This window comes from Pseudorasbora parva, chromosome 7 (assembly GCF_024679245.1).
Source record: "Pseudorasbora parva isolate DD20220531a chromosome 7, ASM2467924v1, whole genome shotgun sequence".
Classification (NCBI taxonomy): domain Eukaryota; kingdom Metazoa; phylum Chordata; class Actinopteri; order Cypriniformes; family Gobionidae; genus Pseudorasbora; species Pseudorasbora parva.
The window spans coordinates 25,936,981-25,960,733 of record NC_090178.1 but is presented as its reverse complement, the minus strand read 5'-3'; the positions used below and the strand labels follow the sequence as shown (position 1 = coordinate 25,960,733).

At 43.2% G+C, this 23,753-nt stretch overlaps 1 long non-coding RNA gene across 1 annotated transcript in view; it reads right to left on the bottom strand.

The window, feature by feature from the left end:
* Positions 1-12,565: 12,565 nt before the first annotated feature.
* Positions 12,566-23,753, bottom strand: part of LOC137083752 (uncharacterized) — a 61,880-nt gene continuing 50,692 nt past the window's right edge. Inside the window, exons 2-5 of the long non-coding RNA XR_010906593.1 lie at positions 18,369-18,698; positions 17,971-18,291; positions 15,304-15,507; positions 12,566-12,614 (exon numbers count right to left, since the gene is read on the bottom strand). This is a non-coding gene — a long non-coding RNA (uncharacterized lncRNA). The remainder of the gene's footprint in view (positions 12,615-15,303; positions 15,508-17,970; positions 18,292-18,368; positions 18,699-23,753) is intronic.

Genomic DNA, 23,753 nt, shown 5'->3' with positions numbered 1-23,753 from the left:
GGCAGTTAACTGGGTCCACCTCACGCTCTCTACACCAAGTGACGAAGACATTCCACTTGAGGTTGTACAATCTCCTAGTAGACGGGGCCCTAGAGCTAAGTAAGGTCTCTATAACATCCACTGGCAATCCCTCTTCTCTGTAACTGGCCCCCTCAGGGGCCAGACCCAGAGGTTCCAAATTTCGCATAATAGCATAATTGCTATTATGTCCGAGAACCATACTCGAGTCGGCCAACGAGGAGCTACCAGAAGGAGACCGACTCCTTGTTGCCGAACCCTCTCCAGGACCCCTGGGAGCAGAGCGACAGGGGGAAATGCATACAGAAGCCCCCTCGGCCACGTCTGTACCATGGCGTCCAACCCCAGCGGGCCTGGGTGCATGAGGGAGAAGCACAGTAGACAGTGGGACGTCACTCGAGACGCAAACAGATCCACTTCCACTGGGCCGACTCTCCTGACAATCGCCTCCACCACCTCTGGGTGGAGCCGCCATTCTCCGGGGCTCAGCCCCTGTCTCGATAGTATATCTGCCCCCTGATTCTGTATCCCTGGGATATACATTGCCCTAAGGGATAACAGTTTGTCTTGTGACCAGCGAAGAATAAGATGCGCCAGTTTGCATAGTGGGCACGATCTCGACCCCGCCTGGTGGTTTAAGAATGCCACGACTGCCGTATTGTCTGTACGGACTAGAACGTGGTGCCCGCGAAGCTCCGGGAGGAAACTCCTGAGAGCCCTGTAAACCGCCATCATTTCCAGGCAGTTTATGTGCCAGGTCGAATGACGGTCCTCCCATGGACCCCTCGCAAAGCGGCCTTTCATGACCGCGCCCCAGCCAGTAAGGGAGGCATCTGTTGAAACGGTTTTCCGGCAACATGATGCTCCCAAGACTGACCCTTGGGACAGAAACCAAGCTTTCTTCCATATACCTAGAGCCCGAAGGCATTTGCGCGTGACTCTGATCATACGGAATGGGTTCCCTCTGGGGGAAAACCCCTTGGTCTTCAGCCACCACTGTAAGGCTCTCATATGTAGCAGCCGAACGGAATAATGTTTGACGCTGCTGCTAGATGCCCTCACACTATCTGAAAGTGTTTCACAGTGATACTTTGGCCCAGCTTTATCCTTGAGACTATCGCCAGAACGGTCTTGATTCGTGCGGGGGAAAGTTGCGCCCGCATCGACACCGAATCCCATATTACTCCCAGAAAACTCGCTTTCTGAGCTGGCGTCAACACGCTCTTTTTCGAGTTGAGCCTCAACCCCAAGTGTTGGATATGTGCTAGAACTACATCTCGATGTTGAACTGCCATCTCGAACGACTGAGCTAGTATTAGCCAGTCGTCGATATAATTTAGTACCCGGATGCCCTGAAGTCTCAATGGAGCCAGAGCTGCATCCATGCATTTGGTAAATGTGCGAGGGGAAAGAGCTAGACCGAAGGGAAGCACTCGATATTGGTACGCTTCGCCCCCGAAAGCGAACCTCAGAAACTTCCTGTGGCATGGAAGGATGGAGACATGAAAATAGGCGTCTTTTAAATCTATCGTGACGAACCAGTCCTTGGGCTGGATCTGACTCACGATGGTGGGGATGGTCAACATCTTGAACCTGAATCTCCTAAAAGACCGGTTCAGATACCTCAGATCTAAAATCGGCCGAAGCCCTCCATCCTTTTTTGGAACTATAAAGTACTGGCTGTAGAACCCGGCCTCCTTCTCCGACGGCGGGACCCACTCTATGGCCCCCTTTGCCAGCAAGGATTTTACTTCTTGTTCCATTACCCGAACCCACTCTGGCACCTCTGTAGTCCATGTCACCCCATTGATCTTTGGCGGGGGGTGATCGAACTGCAGTCTGTACCCTATTTCTACAGTACACAGGACCCACGTGGATATATTCGGAAGGCATTTCCATGCACCGAGATAATCTACGAAGGGAATCAGCCTCTTGAGGCTGGTCTCGGGTGTTACTTGAGTCTCGTTTTTCGATCCCTGAAGCGGATGCCCGGCAGGGAACGAAATACGTTTTTCGGTATTTGGACACTCGTCCCGCCCAGTCGCAGGTCTTACTCGAGGCGACTGGAACGTGACGTGTCCGAGGGAAAACGATGTGGCCCGAAGCGTCTGTGACGGTGGGCTTACCACATCGTTTTCCCTTCGAGAGCGTCGCGCGAGAGACAACCTCGGTTGTTCTCGCTCGAAGGGGACCACTCTCAGAAGTCCTACCGCAGCTAGGACTTCTTCCCAGCAGCCTTCTTAGCAAGAAGGACGTTCCTTAGATCGCCCTTCTGCACAGAAGCCTGCTGGTGAGAGCGCCGCCTCTGTTGCCAGGCTCCCGGAGGAGGGGCTCTAGAGGTGACGCTCTCTTTTTGCACCTGGCGGTGCGAGAAGCTGGCTGACGGCTGAGGCTGCCCACTAGTGGCAGCCTTTCCTGATTTTGGCCGATGGTGGAGGAACTGTCGGAAGGCCGCTGACTGTTTCCTCGCCTCCTGAAACCTGTCGATGACCGAATTAACGGTGTCGCCGAACAGGCCAGAAGGCGAGAACGGGGAGTCTAGGAGAAATGTTTTATCTTTCTCCTTCATCCCCGACAGATTTAGCCATAGGTGTCTCTCCACCGTCACCATTGAGGCCATGGAGCAGCCGATGGCACGGGCCGTCTCCTTGGTGACGCGGAGAGACAGATCAGCAGCCTTCCTGAGCTCTAAGATATCCTCAGGGGAGGGACCCTCTCCCTCGTCTAACTCTTTTAGGAGGTCGGCCTGGTACGCCTGCAGAATCGAAAGTGTGTGCAGAGAGCTACCAGCCCGACCCGCCGCCATATAAGCCCTGCCCACCAATGCTGATGTGTCCTTGCATGGTTTAGTGGGCAGTACCGGGGCTTTTAGGGACGATGCCGATTCGGGTGACAGATAGCTCGCGAGAGCATCTTCCACCCGCGGCATCGTCCCGTAGCCGGCCTCACGCGCACCCACAACATTTGCATAATCTAATACTGGGGGGTTGGATATGTGCACGGAGTATGGTCTGTTCCAGGACCAGGAGGCAACTGAGCCCGGCGCGAGAGAAACCGATCGTCCAGCCTACTGGATGGCTGGACTTCCTGTCTCTCTTGTGGCCAATCGATGTTTAACTTGGCCACGGCATGAGTCAGCACCTCAATAAGCTCCTCTTGGGAGGGTGGATGCGGTGGTGACATATATGCGGCTCCACCCTGGGGGAAGAAGCCGCTTCGCGGGCTTCTGCGCGAGGTGGAAGAACCTCTGAACTATCAGAGGAAGATTGAGAAAGTGCCTCGGCAGTCTCAATCTCCGCTGATAAGTCCAGCCCCATGATCTGCGACGCCGTGCCGCCTCGGCGGATGCAGGCCCAGAACCCCGGGGCTCGCGTGGTTGGCCGGCCTCATCAAAGAACGCCAACCGAGACCTTAGTACCCTGAGCGTCAGCAGCTCGCAATGATTGCAGGCGGCTCCCTCGAGAGCCGACTGAGCATGCTGAACGCCCAGGCACTGAACACATAGAGAGTGCATGTCCGCTCCCGAGATGTAGCGGGGACACGGATGCACGCACCTCTTAAACTCGGTATTCGACATTTTACTTTCTTTCTTTATATGTACGAATACTAGGTCTCTTTTACTGAATATATTTATTTTCTTTGGGACAGACAACAATAAATAGTCAGACAATGTTCAAACACACACAGAGCGTTATGCTGAAGAGCGATAACTGATGCTACAATGCGCCGGGCTCCCCTTTATAGCTTCCGGGTATGCCGTCACATCTACGTCATGACGTAGGACCAATAAGGATTGGACTAGTTTCATTCATACTTCAGACGCGTTCATGCTTAGGGAGTATCCCCAAATCGTCGTTTCGACGCAGTGCGAAGTTCCCTCGATATAGGGAACCTAGAATACGGTCTAACACTCGATGGCTTCTCTGTCAAGACATCGTCTTCAGTTAGGAACCTTGGTGGGCTCTTTGATACCAATCTTTCATTTGAAAGCCACATTTCTAGCATCTGTAAAACAGCATTCTACCGTCTTAAAGGGGTAAGTTCACCCAAAAATGAAAATGCTCTCATTAATTACCCTAATGTCGTTCAACACCCATAAGACCGGCGTTCATCTTCGGAACACAAATGAAGTTATTTTTTTTATGAATTTCGATGGCTCAGAAAGGCCTTCATTGACACAAATGTCATTTCATCTCTCGAGACCCATAAAAGGCACTAAAGATGTCGTTACAAAGCCCATCTCAGTTCACTACAATCATTTTACAAAGCGACGAGAATAGTTTTTGTGCGCAAAAAAAAAATTTAAATAATGAATTATATAGTGATGGGCCGATTTCAAAACAAAGTTTCGAACATTATGAATCAGTGCATTGATTCATGATTCGGATCGCCAGTGTCACGTGATTTCAGCAGTTTTGCAGTTTGCCACGCGATTGAATCATGAAGCGATATGCTGATTCATAACCGTTTGAAACTTTGTTTTGATATCGGCCCATCACTATATAAGCCGTTATTTAGTTTTTTACGCACAAAAGCTATTCTCGTCGCTTCATAAAATGATTGTAGAGCCACTGTAGTGAGATGGACTTTGTATCCACGTCTTTAGTGCCTTTTATGGGTATTGCGAAAGGAAATGACATTGGTGTCAATGAAGGTCTTTCTGAGCCATCAGATTTCAACAAAAATATCTTCATTTGTGTTCTGAAGATGAACAGAGGTCTTTTAGGTGTCGAACGACATTAGGGTAAGTAATTAATGACAGAATTTTCATTTTTGGGTGAACTGACCCTTTAAAAATATATAAAAATTTTGGCACATGTTTTCAATGCAAAATGCTGAACAGTTAGTGTTCATGATCTCAAGGCTAGATTATTGTAATGACCTATGGGTGGTTGCCCTGCTTGCTTAATAAACAAACTCCATCTGCTCCAAAACACAGCAGCTTGAGTTCTTACTAGAACCAGGAAAAATGACCATATCAGCCTGGTTCTTTCAACACTGCACTGGCTCCCTATTAAACATTGCATACATTTTAAAGGTGTCATGAACTGGCTTTTTACATTTTTTTATACTGTTGTTTGAGGTCAACTAATGGTGTTTGTGTGTTTTTTTACATTCAAAAACATCATAACTAATAAGTAATAGGCTATTTTCTACACTGGTTTTGAGGCTCTCTCCAAAACGCTGGGTTTTGATGGGTGTGCAGCACTGGAGACTTGAGCCCCTTTTACACTGCACGTCGGACCCGCAATATTCCCGGAACATTGCCGGGTCGCCTTCTGTGTGAAAGCAACCACGTCCCGGGATTGATTACCAAATTCGACCCGGGTCGGGGACCTAGTAATATTGCAGGATTCGACCCGGGACGAGCACCGTGTGAACAAAAGCCGAAACTAATGCCGCAACGTGTACGTATTTATCGTGCGACTCCTAGAGCTTGTTTTTTCAATAATACAACCCTGCAGTGCCAGAAGAGCTAGTCGGTCTTTTAAACGCAGAGAGTGTTCGTATACAAAAGAAACTAAAATTAAGCAGAAATGTGTGCAAACTGGACCCAAGTCGAGACCACGGAGCTCCTTACTATCCGCGCTGAAGCTGAGATCTTCCGCCATTATACGTCACATCTGGATGTCATGTGTCAACTCGATCCGAGACCGTTAAGCGTTGTGTGTGAAAGCGCACATATTACGGTATTTCGCTGGCAGTGTGGATGGACCAAATCTAGCGGCCCAGGAACAAATGCCGGGTCGCATTATCCGTGTATTTGCCGGAATCGCAGTGTGAAAGGGGCTTTGGAGGTAAATGCCCACGGCTAGGATTGGAGAAGATTTGCCTATTTAATGAGCTTAAGCTCCCCTGTCAGTTCAGGGAGAGGAGAGAGTGAGGGAAAAGCAGCAACCAGAATGATTCTCTCGATCACAGGGCTCGTAAACGTCTTTATCAAACAAACACAATGATTTATTTCTCATCAACCTGCGATTAATTGAACTATTATTTTTATATCAACATCGCAACATCAGACTATATAAGCATGAACCGCACACACACACACATACACGTTCGTTACGTGCGCCGTTCTTCAGATGTCAAAACACATTTCTTTACTATGCATACACATAGAACATTGTCAATTTCTATTTTTCAAATCAGTTAAATGATTGTTAGGCTGCAATTACTAGGTCAGCCAGAACCGGGAACACTTCCCATAATATCTGATGTACTGTTCCATTATAAAAACAGTGGCATCTATATGCTAATGTTAGTCTCTCTGTTTATCTCGAGGTTCACTGCATTTCCTTCACTTAATTTCTCCTCTCCTCTCCACACGCTGAGATCACCAGGAATTTAAAAAAAAGCGTGCTTCTGTAGCCAGATCAGCCCGTAATTTATTTCTTAGGTGTCAGGTATACATCTTTTACTCTTTATTTCTGAGCAATATTTTATGTTTTGAATTAATTAGCTTCCTTTTGATTATAAAGCATTTACCTGACTAATAAACAATTGTTACATTTAAATTTATTCTGGGCTTGTTATGGACCAGATGCCCATCTGGTGTGATTCCCTCTTAGTAATCCCATATGTGTATTTGTAATGATAAATAGGAAGGAAGCAAATGCAGTGCAAAAAGGCAATGTTTATTGAACAGATACTCAAATAGTAATGAAAGATCGTAGCACAAACGCTCCTGCACAAAAGCAGTAGAGTTGGAACACAGACAGCAGGAGAACGTGACACAGGGACTGAGATGGGATCCTGAAGACTGTGTGACGGTGAAGGTAAATCCATGGTGAGATTGACGAATGAAGAGTCCCAAATCCAGAGTCCACAGTACACAAGGAAACACCAGGAACAGGCACGCGACATGTGAGACTCAAACAACGATCTGACAACATGGAGAGGGAGAGAAGGCATTAAGTAGGCTGATAAGATGATGTGCAGCTGCCGCTGATCAGGCTAATAAGTGACCACACCCGTTAGAACAAACAACGTAACGAGATGCACCCACACAACATACACCAGCACCACACACACACACACACACAAGACTAGAATGAGACACCGGATTTACCAACCGTGACAGTATTCTTCCATGCATGGTACGGTTTCCCTGTTGGTAAACCTGTGTCTTTCCTTGGGCAGATTCTGATCTGCCCCATCTCTGTGTCGGTATAGTAGTTCCATTCCTGTCTCAGCAAGACCTACCACAGAGATCATCCATATCTAGCACTGCCCCATATCAGTCTGCATGGGAGACCAACTGGGAAACTAGGTAGCTACTGGTAGAGGTGTTAGTGAGGCCAGCATTGGGTGCTCACTCTGTGGTCTGTGTGGGTCCTAACATCCCAGTATAGTGATGGGGACACTGTACTGTAACAAGCACTGTCCTTCAGATGAGACGTTAAACCGAGGTCCTGACTCTCTGTGGTCATTCAAAATCCCAGGATGTCCTTCGGGGAAAAAAAAGTAGGGTGTAACCCCAGCATCCTGGCCAAATTTGCCCATTGGCCTCTGTCCATCAGGGCCTCCTAATGATCCCTTACTGATACTTATATAAATCATCCTAAGTGCACATTGGTGGTGGTTGAGGAGATTCCCCCCCCCCCCCCCCCCTTCCATGTAAATCACTTTGAGTGCCTTAAAAAAGTGCTATATAAATGTAACAAATTATTATTATTATTATTATTAGTAGTAGTAGTAGTAGTAGTACACTCTAAAAAATGCTGGGTTAAAAACAACCCAAATTGGGTTGGGCATGGACAAACCAGGAAATTGGGTTGTGAATGGAACCATTCCAATGCACCCAGTGAATGGAACCATTCAAACAACCCAATTTCTGGGTTTGTCCATTTCCAACCCAACTTGGGTTGTTTTAAACCCAGCATTTTTTTTGAATGTAGTAGTAGTAGTAATGACAGAAATAACTTATTATAATAAGTTATAATATTATAATATTATATATTATAATAATATTATTAGAAATAACAGCAACTATGACCATCTCCATGGTAAGCCTTGACCCTTCCATCCCAGTGGAGGACTTGGGTTTATGCTGGGTAGGTTTTGGCTCTATGAGGGCAGTTGCCAAAGGGGCATGCTATGGCTTCCCAGTATCTGCTCGTAACACATTTCAGTGGCCGTGGTGCTTTTCATTGGGACCCCAATACATCAGTATCGATGTAACATTGAACGTGACTGACTGAATGGGAATTCCCGTGTTCATGTGGGTTTCACATTACTTCTACGATGTAGATTTTGTTGTCTATAATATCTACTGTATTATTTACTGTTCTACTGTTTTTCTATATGTGTGTGTTCATGTGTGTTCTTGGTATTCCCTAGGTTATTACTAGTATAAGAGCCATTATTTGAATAATTAAATTTAATATTAAAGTTAGAAATGCATGAATAAGATTTTAGGTTTAGATTTTAAAGTGTTTGGATTTATATAACACCCCCTATATTTATTCTGTAATGGTTTGCTCCGTTTTATTATTGGACTGGTTGAACCGCTTCGGCGCCTTTTGTTTGCGCCCCTTAGTAAGAAAGAAAGAAAGACGGAGTTTTTTGACTGGAGTTTTATTTCTGTTTATTGTACAAGAACATTCAGTAAAACATTGAAATTTGAACGAAGACCCAAAGTCAATTCTTTGCCCATGAACAACACAGATTATTGCTATTACAACTAGTATAGTAATACTAGTAAATTGTTACCTTGTGGGGAAACATGAGAAGTTTATAAATCATATGATCTTTTTTGAAAATCTAAAATGGTGTAAGGGGATAGAATATGCAGTATAAAAACCATATCACCTTTGGAATGTCCCTATAAAACATGGAACCCCAACATGTGTGTGTATGTGTATGTTTATATTTCTTGCACTTCTTTAGAAGTTGATACTTTCTTTTGTATTCTGGTTAGATGTTAACTTTTTTCATTGGCTTTGCATTCATACTTTGCTTAATGACAATAAAGTTGAATTAAACAGTGTAACTTGATGTCATGATGGAACACAATTCTAAGTACAAGTCTGTTAAATTGTTTACTGCAATAAAAACAAATTAAAGTATGAGTAGGAAAAAAGAAGGAAAGTCATTCAACAATACAGCTGAGTGTATTGGGTGTAAATACAGCAAGTTCTTTTAGCGGTCTATGGCTATAAAATTCACTGACAATTTGAGTTGCATTTAAGTTGATTTATTTGTTAAAATTATACAAATATACAAAGGAAAAGAATTTTCAAAGTCATTGTTACGTCCAGAGTCGTAAGGTTCTTTTGTTGGGCAAAACTCTGCATTTGTTGTTTCTCTTCATGTCTTTCACCTACTTATACTTCGTCCTAAAAGTAATATGGTAATAGCTAAGTATAAACCACATATAGCTAGCTAATCGATTGCAATGTATTTAGCTATATCAGTATAACAAGTTACCGGCTCACTCATTAAAACAGTGAATCTCTGCCACCTACTGGCGGTTTCAATACTTGATTTCTTTTTTTTTATAATCTCTACTATGTTAGAATTTTATGAATGATTACACAAATTTCATAAGGTTATGAGGTGTATAATCTCTTAACATGTTTTTAACATGTTTTTTTCAACAGATTCGAGGTAAATATACCAGCAAGCAGGGTAGAAAAGTCAGCAGAGGGAGATCGGAGCAGGTGATCAGGTAAAGAAAAACAGCAGCTTTGTAAAGTTAGGCTGTACGTATGTATGTACGTACAGACAGACAGACAGACAGACAGACAGACAGACAGATAACAGGCAGCATACCAACGTTCAACCCCCCCAATGTTCAAACCAAATCTACGCCCTTGGGCTGAGGTCTTGTCTTCATCACCAGACTGGCTTTGGCTGTGATCAAGCTTTTAGTTTGATCTGGTGTATCTGTCTCCATTGTGTTGGGCCTAAGTAGAACCTCTGTCCGTTGTCTTATTGCTTACATCTATGATTGCTATTTCAAAGAGAGAAGTGACCCTTAATTTGAGTTGTCTAAGGTAAATACTGATCTAGCCTTATTAAACGATGACTCTGTTTTCTTTTCCTTTGTTGGGGTTAGTAGGAAGGTGGGTGCCATTTTGTTTTGTATTACCTCTTTTCAGTTTGGCCTTCTGTATTTTGTAGCAGTTAGTTGATTTTTAGGTATGTGTTAGCTTTAATGTTTGTTGTTTTGGCCTTGTCCCCTTCTGAAGCTGATACCCTTTTTATTATTATTTTGCTTGTTTAATTATGTAAATAAACTTATCTTATGTTACACCTGACTGGTTGTTGGGGCTTATTGTAGTCATTCTGGGCCTGGAGATGGGGTTTTCTTTTCTGCACATTCATTTACCACCAACCATATCTATTTCTGCTGCGATCCGCCCCTAGACCAATTGGGTTCGTAATAGTCATACTATGCCAATCATGAAAATAAAGATAAAATGCAAATAGTTTTAGCCATTTGTACATTGCATCAGTTTGACAGTTGATATTAAACAATATTTTTTCCCAAATTTAGGAAAGATCAGTGATTTACACCATTGGCCCTATTTTAACAATCTGAGCTAAAGCGTATGGCGGAGATGCACTTAATCACAGAAAAAATGTTCTGCATGCCAGTCGCATGGTCTAAAAGGGTTGTACCTAGTCTCTTTAATGAGTCATGGGTTTGTTTTGGGCATAACGTGCAATAAACCAATCAGAGTCTCATCTATTCATCATCTCATTTAAAAGCCAGTTGCGCGTGCGTCATGGCGGATTAAAAACACAAACGTTTTTGAATTTAGAGGTGTCATGAACTGATAATTTTTTGACATATAAGATTGACATATACTGGTTGCCATTTTTCAACATCAGATGTTTTCAAAGCAATTCCTGTTTCAAAAAGAGAGTCATAAACACAAAGGACAATAGCCTATTACTTCTAAATTCTGATGTTTTTTATGTACAAATTTTGCTAACATAAGTGAACCTCAAAGAACATCATATAATATAAAAAAATACGTAAATGACCTCTTTAAAGAGTGCTTAATATATTTATAATTCATAAAGTATGATTAAAAAGTTTACATGGAATCATATCTAAAAACATCACACAGAGTAATACCCAAAACATTTGTATATAACTGACTTTCTCAAAGATTCATTTATATCATCATACATCTCATCTGGTTTGCATGCAGAAGCTTCTCTTTGTTCAGACCAACCGTTAGAAATAACATCAAAAAATGATTTGGTAAAAAAATTAAAAACCCTGTAAATGTATTATTTTGAATCGTGTACATATTTGCAGATGTCTGCATGCATTTATTTGTGCAGCCATGTTATGAAGTGAGTTAATAAAAGTTGGAAGCTTTTCTGAAGCATATATTTTGATTTGATTTACAAAATTACACCTTTCATCATGTGATGCAGTAACTAACAGCAGGTCATGATTTATGCATTACGTTTATCTGAAGGAATGAATGGGACATCAAACCCTGCAAGAGAAAGACTATAATTAAAAACACTTGATCAAGTATACATTTGTTGTATATATTTTGTATGGACTTCAGGCTTGTGCAACATTCAGAATTTCAGAATTGGCCACCATTCGATTCATGAATTGGAATTTGAATTGAATTGACTCCGCCCCACAGGAAGTTTGAGGTCAAAACTTCAACAAACAGAAATTGTTTCAAATGTCAAACATAAATGAATATTATAAATGAGCAGATGTTTCCCTTCACTCAAAAACACATTAAACAACACTTCATTTGAATATTTCCAGCCATATGCAAAGCATGCTGGGAACTAACTATGGTGTCTCTAAATAAAACTGCACAATTTAGCTAATTCTCTTCATATAAAGAAGTAACCTTATTTTCCTTAATTTTATCAGCTTAATCGGTTCCTCAATTCAAGCCTTAAAATTGATTACATTTCCTTAAAAAAACTATGAAAGTGTATCTCTTGGTTTTATTTATATTCAACGCCGAACCACAATTTTCTTAAGAAAATATACACACTATTTTTAATGATCAGCCCATGATTTGTTTTTTTTTACAGTGTACTCCTCAGCCCTGCTTACCTTTTGTTCTAAAATATAGATAATGATCAATTTAAATAAATTGCCCCATCAATGTTGTTGAATTAGTTTTGTTCCAATGTTATTTTAATTTCAAAGCAATCAAATAACACAAAGTTGTTGTAAATGCAGTTATCATTAATTCCTGTGCAAAACTCACTGAGCAACACTGAAGCATCTAATTCTCGATCACTCCTCAAAAGTTTTATCATTGAGTCTGCAGCGTTCTGGTCTGAAGATTTTTCCTGCAACACTAAAGATTCTCTCAACACGTGCAGAGGAAGCTGCTGGACATGTATATGAATTTTCTTGTTTTTTTCCCCTCAATTTTAATTCTGCTTACTTTAATTCAAATTCAATTTGTAATTCTAGATCCTGTTTTTGACATCAATTCAAATTCAATTCAAATTCAAGAATTAAATTGGAATTTAGGAGTCATTCTCAATTGAATTCTGAATTGTGCACAAGCCTGATGGACTTACGCATGAATATCACTTACCTTCTGAGATTTCAAAATAATATACAGAAGACCAGCAGTTCAATTCAACTACAAGATACAAAAGTAAGAACTTTACCATCTGATCAACTTCTAACATCAGGATATGGCATAAAAGTTACAATATAGTTTTTCTTTTCAACATGAAGATTTTCATCATTTTGGCATAATATGGGCTGTAAATCACGTCTCATTTCAACACATTAAAATCATAAATACATTTACTTTGCTTTCCCTTTCTGATACAGTAACAGCAAATCTTGCAATAAGAATATATTTAAATTCACTCATAAAAAAACACTGCAAAATAAACAAATGTAAGTTCAGTGTAGCAGATCTATATCTTTATAATTTGGACCACATGTGTGTTTAGCCTCTCGTCTTTCCAATAAACTATAGCAATAGATGCTTATTTACACCAAGTGCAAATAACGTTTTTTCTTAGCAATAGATGATATTTACACTAAGTGCAAATCATTGTTTATGCTATTTACTAAGTGAAAATAGTGATACATTCTATTTACACCCTGTAAAAGTGTTTGCAATATGTTTAAATAGTAATTAAATGCTTTATTTGGACAGATACACTATTACACAGATACACAGACATACTATTTGCACCTCACTATTGTTGTACATAAACAGGATAAAATAGTGTAAATGATTATATTTATTCAAATTATTAAATAGATGCCGCCTTAATGGGACAATAAAAGCCCTCCCTACACCTACCCATATACCCAAAATATGCTTTTATTATTATTAAACATTTCGTTTGGCACTTTATTTCCATTTTTAGAACATTTTCTTAATTTTTGTTGAAAGTAAATGCCTTTCTGATGTGATATGTAGCGAGCTCTGCAAATGCGGATTCGATCACATCAAGAATATCTTATGCTTTACTCACTACGCCACTGAAACATTAAACAGCACTTGCCAACAAGACATGCTATTTGCACTTGGTGTAAATATATGGTCCGTAAACTATTAGTATGACTTAAATTATGCTGTTTAAGAACAATTCAACAGTGTTAAAGGGATCCCCTGGTGTTGAGACTTGTATGGCTTAATATAACATAAATGATGTCTCTTACTGAATTATGTAGTAGAAAACCCATGGAAGATCTACGTTATTTAAAAAATAGATTTTATATTTGGACCATGGGCGGCGCCATTTTGTTTGCGTTCTAGGTTGATGACGTAGATTGGTTGAACTCCTCAATCAGCTGGCGTTACCCGTAGCTATTTTTACCACAACGCAACTCGAAAATTGTTTCAGAGTTTAAACAAAACCAATTAATTGCTTTGTAATTGTACTTAAAACACACTCAAACATACATGTGCACACAAACTCACCTACACAAACAGATCGGCGTCCGGGCACACACACTGACAGACTGCGTTGTCTCAATCGAGATGTTGGGCTGCTCAGTCTCCATGACAGGGGCTGAATCCGAAATCGACCCCCTATACCCTGAAATAGGGCATTATTTGAAGGGACGGCCATTTGTAGTGTTGTCCGACACCATAGTGGACATGTTCGAGTGCAGTCATTCAGTCTCACGTTGCACCGCAGTGTACAGCCGATTTACAACAGCTGTCCGACTTCACGCACCCAAACATACATGTGGACACAAACTCTCTCGCTCACACAGACTCACACACACCCCAAAAGATCGGCGCGAACACACACACACACACACACACACACACACACACACACACACACACACACACACACACACACACACACACACACACACACACACACACACATATGAGGCGCGAACAGATCGGCGCGAACACACACGCACTGCGTGCGCGCATACATCACTATTCCCTGTGTTGATATCATAGATAGACTGTTGATATGCAGTAGATTAACTGTAATGCCTAATGTATCCAGCAGAGGGAAATATCTAGGTAGGATGATGGGATAAGTTAACGTGAGGAAGAGAGGCAGGATGTTTTTGGTGATGATGCATGGGATTGGTTTGTGCATTAAAGTTTGAGCACGCTCAGTGAATTAACCTCAATCTTTAAACTTTCACTTTTAAGACACAAATTACTTTCGCTACTTTTGTTCACTAATACAACTTGAAGGAGTGAATGAAGACGATCGAGTGCGTGAAGTCGGACAGCTGTTGTGTGTAAAACGGCTGTACACTCGTTATTGCGGTGAACTTGAGACTGAATGACTGCACTCGAACATGTCCCTATGGTGTCGGACAACACTACAAATGGCCGTCCCTTCAAATAATGCCCTATTTCAAGGTATAGGGGGTCGATTTCGGATTCAGCCCCTGTCGTGGAGACTGAGCAGCCCAACATCTCGATTGAGACAGCGCAGTCTGTCAGGTGTGTGTGCGCGCCCGCCGATCTGTTTGTGACTTTGTGTGCACATGTATGTTTGAGTGTGTTTTAAGTACAATTACAAAGCAATTCATTGGTTTTGTTTAACTCTGAAACAATTTTCGAGTTGCGTTGTGGTAAAAATAGCTACGGGTAACGCCAGCTGATTGAGGAGTTCAACCAATCTACGTCATCAACCTAGAACACAAACAAAATGGCGCCGCCCATGGTCCAAATATAAAATCGATTTTTTAAAATAACGTAGATCTTTCATGGGTTTTCTACTACATAATTCAGTAAGAGACATCATTTATGTTATATTAAGCCATACAAGTCTCAACACCAGGGGATCCCTTTAAACTTTTCAGGCCTCGAACTGTGGACTTACTTTGGCTGTTGATTGTGCTCCTTTGTTTTTTGAAATAAAGAATCAGACAGATGATCAGCGATATGAGGACACACAGAGACACTATTGTGGCCATCACTACTGCGGTCAGATTAGTGGTCACTGCTGCACTCGGGTCAATGTTGCCTTCAGTCTGGACAACAGGACTGTCAGATGAGGTTGGAGCATCTGTGGTCACTAGAGAAACTTAAATAAACATCATTTCTGTCAGGTTTATTATGTTATTTTCTATCACTTTATTTTATTCCTCTTTTTTTCTACATCAATCCATACTCCATGCCCCATAAGGACATTGAGAAAACAATTTTGTGATATATTTGTAATAAAAAATAATAAAACTCAAATATCACAATGTCACATTGCATAAGTATTCATATACTAAACTCAGTACTTAGCACCTCTGGCAGCAATTGCAGCCTCAAATCTTTTTGGTTAGAGTGAAGCAAGATTTAACTGCCATGTTCAATGTTTTGTTTCCTGGTTGTCATATGATTCCCATGCCTTTATGTCATTGCAAGCCTGATTTTGTTTCACTTCATGCCTGCCCTGCAACAGCCTGTCCACGTTCAGAGCCAAGCAACGTCTCCAGCCTGTGACCAGCATCCATAGATGGCTCCAGACCATGACCCTATATTTCCGCCCAAGAAATATATTTGGGGGGCAGTGGGTACCTTGATAAGGCCACGAAAGCCATGCATCTGTGGCCTCCTGAACTGCACGAGCTGCCATGGCTCCATGTAATGTCTGCACTGGCAGGAGGGACAGCCCAGGGCGGGACAGACAAGAAAGGAACAGACAAGAAAGGGGTAAACAAGGGAGGGAAAGCAAAAAGTTCAGGCGACAAAGATGGCTTGCAGAGTTGAGGTTGCCAGGGTGGTGCGGTCAAAGCAGGGCGCCGGAGTGGCACATCTGGCACAGTAGAGTCCACCGGCACAGGGACCACCGGAACTAGATCCACCGGAATTTAGACGCTTGGAACGGTCCCGGGTGGAGCCTTCCTTCTCCTTCTCCGTTTCGAGACCATGGGAACGGAGTCCCTCGGAACTGGGACCACCAGAACCGGCACCACCGGAAAGCGATCCATCGGAACTGGGACCACCGGAACACAATCCACCGGAACTTGGACCACCAGATTATGATCCAACACAAGGAACCGGAAGACGTAGACAGTACAACAATCTGACAAAGGCTGACAAACACAAGGAGCTTATAAAAGGGAACAATGAGGCAGGGAATGAGGGAACACAGGTGGGGCAAATTAAACCAATAATGAAATAACAAGGGGGCAGGGATCAAACAATGACAGAAGCACAATGGCCATTCTGACAAAACCCACATGTGCACACAAGACAGGACAGGCATGTGACATTACCCCCTCCTTAAGGAGCGGCTACCAGACGCTCCACTAGGGACGGGAAGGACAGACCAGGGAGGGACAGGAGGGACAGACCAGGGAGGGGTAAACAAGGGAGGAACAGGGGAAACAAAAAGTTCAGACAGCCCAGGTGGCTCACAGATTTCAGGTTGCCAGGGTGGCACAGTCAGAACAGGATGCTGGGATGGCGCGGTCAGAGCAGGGCGCCGGGCCGGCGCGGCGTGGACAGAGCAGGGTGCCGGGGCGGCACAATCAGAGTAGGGTGCTGGAGTGGCACATCCAGCACAGCAAAGTCCACCAGCACAAAGTCCACCGGCACTGGGACCACCGGCACTGGGACCACTGGGACCCTCGGAACTGAGACGCCCGGAATGGTCAAGGTGGAGCCTTCCTTCTCCTTCTCCGTTTCGAGACCACGGGAATGGAGTCGCTCAGAACCACCGGAACACGATCCATCAGAACTGGGACCACCGGAACACGATCCACCAGAACTGGGACCACCGGAACACGATCCACCAGAACTGGGACCACCGGAACACGATCCACCAGAACTGGGACCACCGGAACACGATCCACCGGAACTGGGACCACCGGAACACGATCAACCGGAACTGGGGCCACCACACAGGGACCTCCGGAACTGGGACCACTGGAACACTGTCCTCCGGATCTAAGACCACCGGAACACGGATCCATCACCGAAGGAGCCCTCCTTCTCTTCCTCCTCCTTCTCTTCCTCCTCCTTCTCTTCCTCCTCCTTCTCTTCCTTCTCCTTCTCCCCGACGAGGTCATCGGAGGACTGTGGACCTGGCAGTCTGTGAGGATAAGTGGAGGAAGACCAAGAGGAGGAAGACCACCCTTCCATTACTCTCCTCCACTACCACAATTGTACATGTATCCCACAAACTGCCAGAATGATAAAATGATAACTCACATGCAGAAAATGATAATTTATTATTACCAAATAAAACATAAACACAAAACAAAACCCACGAGGTTGAAAAACATAAACTAGAAAACCATAAAACTGAAAACATACCAACATTCCACAGGCCATAATCACCACAATCATCTAAACTTTAACCTAAGCATAATTCACTTTTATGTTATTTGTTATATTCATTGTGATCCAAAAATACTTTTGACTGACAAATCACCATGCACATCTCATATTTTATTAGCATAGCTTTACTTAAAATCTTTAAAAATGAATGTTTGTCAAAGAGTATGCATTGAGACTTTAGGGTTAGAAATATGGCATTAGAAACACAAACCTTTTATCCCTAGTTTGACTTCATAGCAGGTTTTTTCACTCACTCGGCACTGATACCATGATTCATCAGTGTCCACAGTATCCCTTATAAACAGAGATCCGTTTGCTAGTATTCTCACTCTGTCATACAGAGGCCTCGGTTCTCTCTCTGTGCTGTCTGAGGGCTTGTGTGGAGGAAGGTATTTGTCTATTTCTGTTGGTTCGTGACCTGTTATGATTTTCCAAGTGACTTGTCCAGTTTTGTGCTGTAGAGGATGTTCAGAGCATGGCAGCAACACGGAAGAGTCTAGAGTCAATTGGACAGGATCCAATGTTTTACACTCTGAAACATGAGTAACATTTGTTAAACTATGTTTGGGGATTATTTTTTTTATTTGTTTCAGAAATTGTCATTCTCACCTTTGACCTTCAGATTAATAAGAGTTGCATTAAGGCAGTCTGAATCTTTGTAGACTTGATATTCATATCGTCCTTGATCAGATAACCTGATGTCTGTCAGATCAAGTGTAACTCTTCCAGCATCATTTCTCACAGACCATCTCTGATGTTCTGATGTTGGAGAAGTGTCTGAATACTTTAGGATGTCTGTATCCGTGTTATTTATGCGTAGTTTCACTGTCAGAGTCTCCAGCGGGTGGGTTGTGGTTAGACAAGAAATAGACATATTGTCACCCTGAACATAGTTTATGTTTAACTGATGGACCCGCTTGCAGGGTCTCTGTGTCGCCACTGAAAGGAAATAAAGAGCAAAATAAAAGAGACATGGAAACCGCAGCGCTTAAAGTAATAAACCGCATCTACAGTTTACCAAGTGATTCTACTTTTAAATGTATTAAACACTTTACGGAGAGAGGACAAAAAACCTCAAAGAACTAGTATTTCCTGAAATTATCCTTTTGAAAGTCAGCATATAAAACAAATGTTTATATATATATATATAGAGTTTATAAAAATACAACTAAACATATCAGCTCAGGTCCAATGAATAATATCAAAGATACAGAACAACTTGTGATTTTAAGAATCTGTAAGTAAATGTAGACATTTAAATGGTCTACATTTGTCATTAACTAAGATTAATAAATGCTTTAATAGTGTTGTTCATTGTTAGTTCATGTTAATTGATGCAGTAAACTAACGAATAGAACCTTATTGTGTAGTGTTTTTTATATACATTTTCTGCAAAATTACAGTATGGATTCCTTTTCAACCAAATCAACTGCAGGTGTCAATGAAATCATAATTAATGCTGTTTAACCTTTGCAAACCAACATTTACTGTGGCCTCAGTTAAATATTTTATCTTTCTTTAAAAAAAGACATCCTTACATATATTTATACAAAACAACAACAACAACAACACAAAAACCAACCCGTAACATTTTTAAATTGACCATCCACTAGCAAAACATTGTTATACAGTAATATTTTTCTATAAAGATGCTTTAAAACAATGTCAACTGTGACAAGTGCTATATAAATAAAACACTATTGACTTACCATTGATCATTTGCATGTTACACCTATATGCCACATTTACACACACGGCACAAATATTATTAATATCTCCTGTTTGTTTGTTGGTTAAATATTTTTGATTTCATATAATGAGACTTACCTTTGCATTCTAATAAAGCTGCTATTAGAACAAAAAGAAAATATGAAGGCTGAAAACTCCTCATCATATACAGATGCTCACTGCAGGACAGCTGAACTCTCTATATATGAGCAAAGACCACATCACTTCACTTTCGTTGAGTTGTGTTCAGTTGCTCTAAATCTTATGCGGAAGTAATCTTATAATGTGCTCATTTAGAGGCCTTCAGTGAGATTTTGTATGTAATAGGGAGTTTTTAGCTGTCGTATTTGAAACATTTAAATATTATAATAGCAGCTGAATTAGAAATGATATTTCTTAATATTTGGAAATATAAAACATAAATAAAAATAAAAACCCCATCCCGTCAGCTCACTAAAAATGTCTGAATATGACCACAAGCCACAAGACTTTTTTTATTCACACAGTTCATTTCAAACTGTCAAAGTAGAAAATGTGATCTGTGCAAAATGGCAGACAAAATGTTAAATGTTTGTGAGGTGTTTACTGTTTCTGTAAGATTCATGTTAGAGATCAGTCCAGCAGTATTACCTATATAAGGAAGAAGACATAGCTCCAGCAATTAATAAAAACAAACAAACTACTGAAGTACTTCTCCTAAAGGCAGTTTGAAATGCCAGTGATCTATTTTTTGTTTTTTTTTTGCCTGTCATTTAACAATTAACTTTTGATGGAAGCAGAAAAATTGGTTGTGCTTTCATCTTATATATATATTATCATGTCATATCATTATATGACATTAGCTACAGGTAAGTAAGCATTGAAATTGAAGCTCATTCAAGTTAATTGTTGGTATGGAAGCAAACAATGAAGCATCTGAAATGTAAATGTCTCGATTGTGAAATGCTGTTGTTATAAACTATATTTTAACATCAATAATGCATCTGTGTAGATTCAATCTTTAATACCTAGAACTTTTTTGCCTTTTTCTTAAACATACGGAAATAAGCATATAAAGAGCTGAAGTATAAGCAGAGAATGACATATTACATCTTTATTGATACTAAGCCTTGATTTCTCTCTTTCTCACCTTTCAGAACTGTAAAACAGAAACACACATGATGCATCTTTTTTGGATGCATGATTTTAAAATGCATTTCCCTTTGTGTTGACATTGTTATACTACACCGTAACAAAAATTTTAATCTTAATAATAATGTCCCTTTAGAAAGGGAACTCTTGCTGCATCCCTTACAGGGCGCTATGGGGAATGACTCTGGCATGACTGGTGTCTGAAGCATATGTCTAAACAAGACACTTTGCCCAACATTTTATGAAGCACTTTGCATCTGGTGCAGTTTTTGCATGAGTGAGGAGAATGCGTCTTTAGCCCTTGATGGAGCTGAGTGTGCACGTTGCAAAGTTCCCTTTCGAAAGGAACTCGCGCTGCGTCAGCTGACGCTACGGGAGAACGCCTTCAGTGTGACAGGTTTCTGAACTACTATCGAATCACGGCAATCCTATTAGTTCAGTGGGACCGCCGTCCTGCGTTTGAACAAATTCAAGCAGTTCAACACCGACTGGATGCTCTCCTCGGTGAGGCGCGCTGTCAGGGCGACTGATCCAGCTCTATCCTGAGAAAAGAGAACCTCTGCGTCGGGCAGGGTTTGCTCTTCTCCCAGTTGACCCGAAGCCCCCACTGGCTGAGGCACCATGAGTGCCTACGCCCGTGTGAGGGCTGCTGCTGGACTGCAGCGGGAGCAGTGGCGGCGGCCGGCGGGCACCCTCAGCGACGGGCAGAGGGAGGTGCTGCCGCCGGAGGCAGGGTGGAGGCAGCAGCGGGCCACAGGAGCAGGATGTGCCAGATGGCGTACCTCTGCTTCTGGGCGGCTGAGAACTGCTGGGCAAAGCTCTCGACCGTGTCGCCGATCAACCCAGCCGACAAAATAGGGGAGTCCAGGAACCGGGTCTTATAGGTCTCCCTCATATCGGCCAGGTTGAGCCAGAGATGCCGCTCCTGGACCACCAAGGTGGACATCGCCTGGCCAATTGTACGGGCGGCGGTTTTCGCCGCCCGGAGTGCGAGGTCCGTCGCTGTACGGAGCTCCCGGAGGATCTATGGGCCAGGACTACCCTCGTGCATGTCCATGAGTGCCTGTGCTTGATGCACCTGAAGCAATGCCATGGCATGCAGGGCGGACACGGCCTGGCAACAGGACCTGTAGGCCTTTGCGGTCAGACCGGAAGAGACTCTACAGGCCCTGGACTGGAGCTTCGGGTCCCCGCGCCAGCTAGAGGCAGACGTCGGACACAGTTGCATCGCGACGGCCTGATCAACTGGCGGGAGAACCTCATACCCCCTGGCCTGCCTGACGTCAAGGGTAGTGAGGGGGGAGGAGCCACAAGGTCACCCGCGGGCGCTAAACGGTGCTTTCCACGACATAGTCAGCTCCTCATGCACCTCCAGGAAGAAAGGCAACAGGGTGGGATGCTAAGAACTAGCGCGACACCCCGAGAAACCAATCGTCCAACCTAGAAGGTTCGGGACATGGTGGAGGGTTCCACTCAAGCCCAACCTTTTTGGCAGCCCGGGAAAAGCGGTCAACTCCGGGTCCGACTTGACTGTTGCCACTCTCCCAGAGGGTGGCAGTACAGCCGAATCTTCATCTCCAGAGGACTGAAACTCCCCCTTGATGCAGTGATCGACATCTGCTCGTCCGCGGGTGGCCCAAAAAACACAGTCGGCCGCGCATATGGGGGGCCGACGGGATACTCCGGAAGCACCATCGGTTGCGGCGCTTGTGAGGGATTAGGGTCCCGCTGAGGCTCACTCGACGGGTTTGCCCTAACAGTGATCCTCAGGTCACCCCGGCCATCCGTCAAAGTAGGTCTATTCTGCTGGGCAGGAATAAACCTAAATCGAGCTATGGGTAGAGGTACTCCACCTTCCCGAAGGTAGGCGGGTCTCGACCTAAGCGCCGAGATAGTCATGTTCCCGCAGTGAGAACACGAGCTATCCACAAACGCAGGCACGTGATACAGCGGTTGTGACCATCAGCGGGCGACAGGTAACGACCGCATCCAGAAACGCACGGGTGGAAAGACATCCTGAAAAGGACGTCACGTGTAGCTATTTTTGTGAGGAAAATTTGCTCTTTTAGTGCTGAAGCACCCAGGAATCGACCGTGGCAGAATAACAGGTTTTGTGTGCAGCCTGTTTCTGCTCTCACCAGAAAAGGAAGATGCCCACCGTATCAACTGTGTGGTGTGTAGTGCAATTTGCTCAGTTTCTCAGTTTGCCGTAAAAACAGCAGCTCTCTCAGCAGCAGTGAGATCGCGGTTGCGATGTCTTGTGCCGTCTGGCCAACACAAGAGCAATTTCCCCTGGCACACGCTTTCTCTCTCTCTCTCTCGCTAGATAGAAGGCAGTCAGATTCTTCATCAACACCGTTCGGCTCCGAAGTGAATGACAACAGTGCGTGGTGATCACTTCCGCTTTATACCCGCGCAGCGGGGCGGGGTGTGATATGCAAAGCACACACGCCAATGTTCATTGGCCCATTTTCTATATCTCGAAGCTGATAGGGGCTCCCAGAAGTGATCCCAATTTGTCGGTACGACGTACGTCGTAGTGACCGACTGAAAGGGAACACCCTTTTCATCACCTGTGACAATATTTATGTAATATTTAAAAAAAAAATTACTGAACGAATCAGTGAACGAATCTGAACGAATCATTTTGGTGAATGAACTGAAAATGAACGATTCTCTTAAAAGAATCAAAATTCTCACCACTAAGGCCCTGTCCCAAATGGCACACTTCATGTGCACTTTCGTTCTTGTGGACTTACAATGACCACTGCGTGCGCGTGTCCGTATTGTCCACGAGACCGCAGCATGTCCCATTTGTCATTTTATGTCTCAGAAGTGTCCCTATTGCAACCGTTATGCGCCCTCGATGCACACTTCTGCCGAGCCCACACTGGTGCGAGCTACGCAGAGGACTTCTTCCCGGCAGTCAAAGTGGCATTACGTTGTGAAAGTGCGGACTCAGAGGAAGACCGTGAGGGTTAAGGGTGCCATTTGGGACAGGGCCTAAATCCTTTGACCGGCAACAGCCTATGATGTCATTAAGGTGCGACCAGGAAGTATATAAGGGCGCCTTGCAAACATGACACCAGCTTTTTCGTCTTCAGGGACTGTTTTGTCTGAATGCTTCAAGTCAAA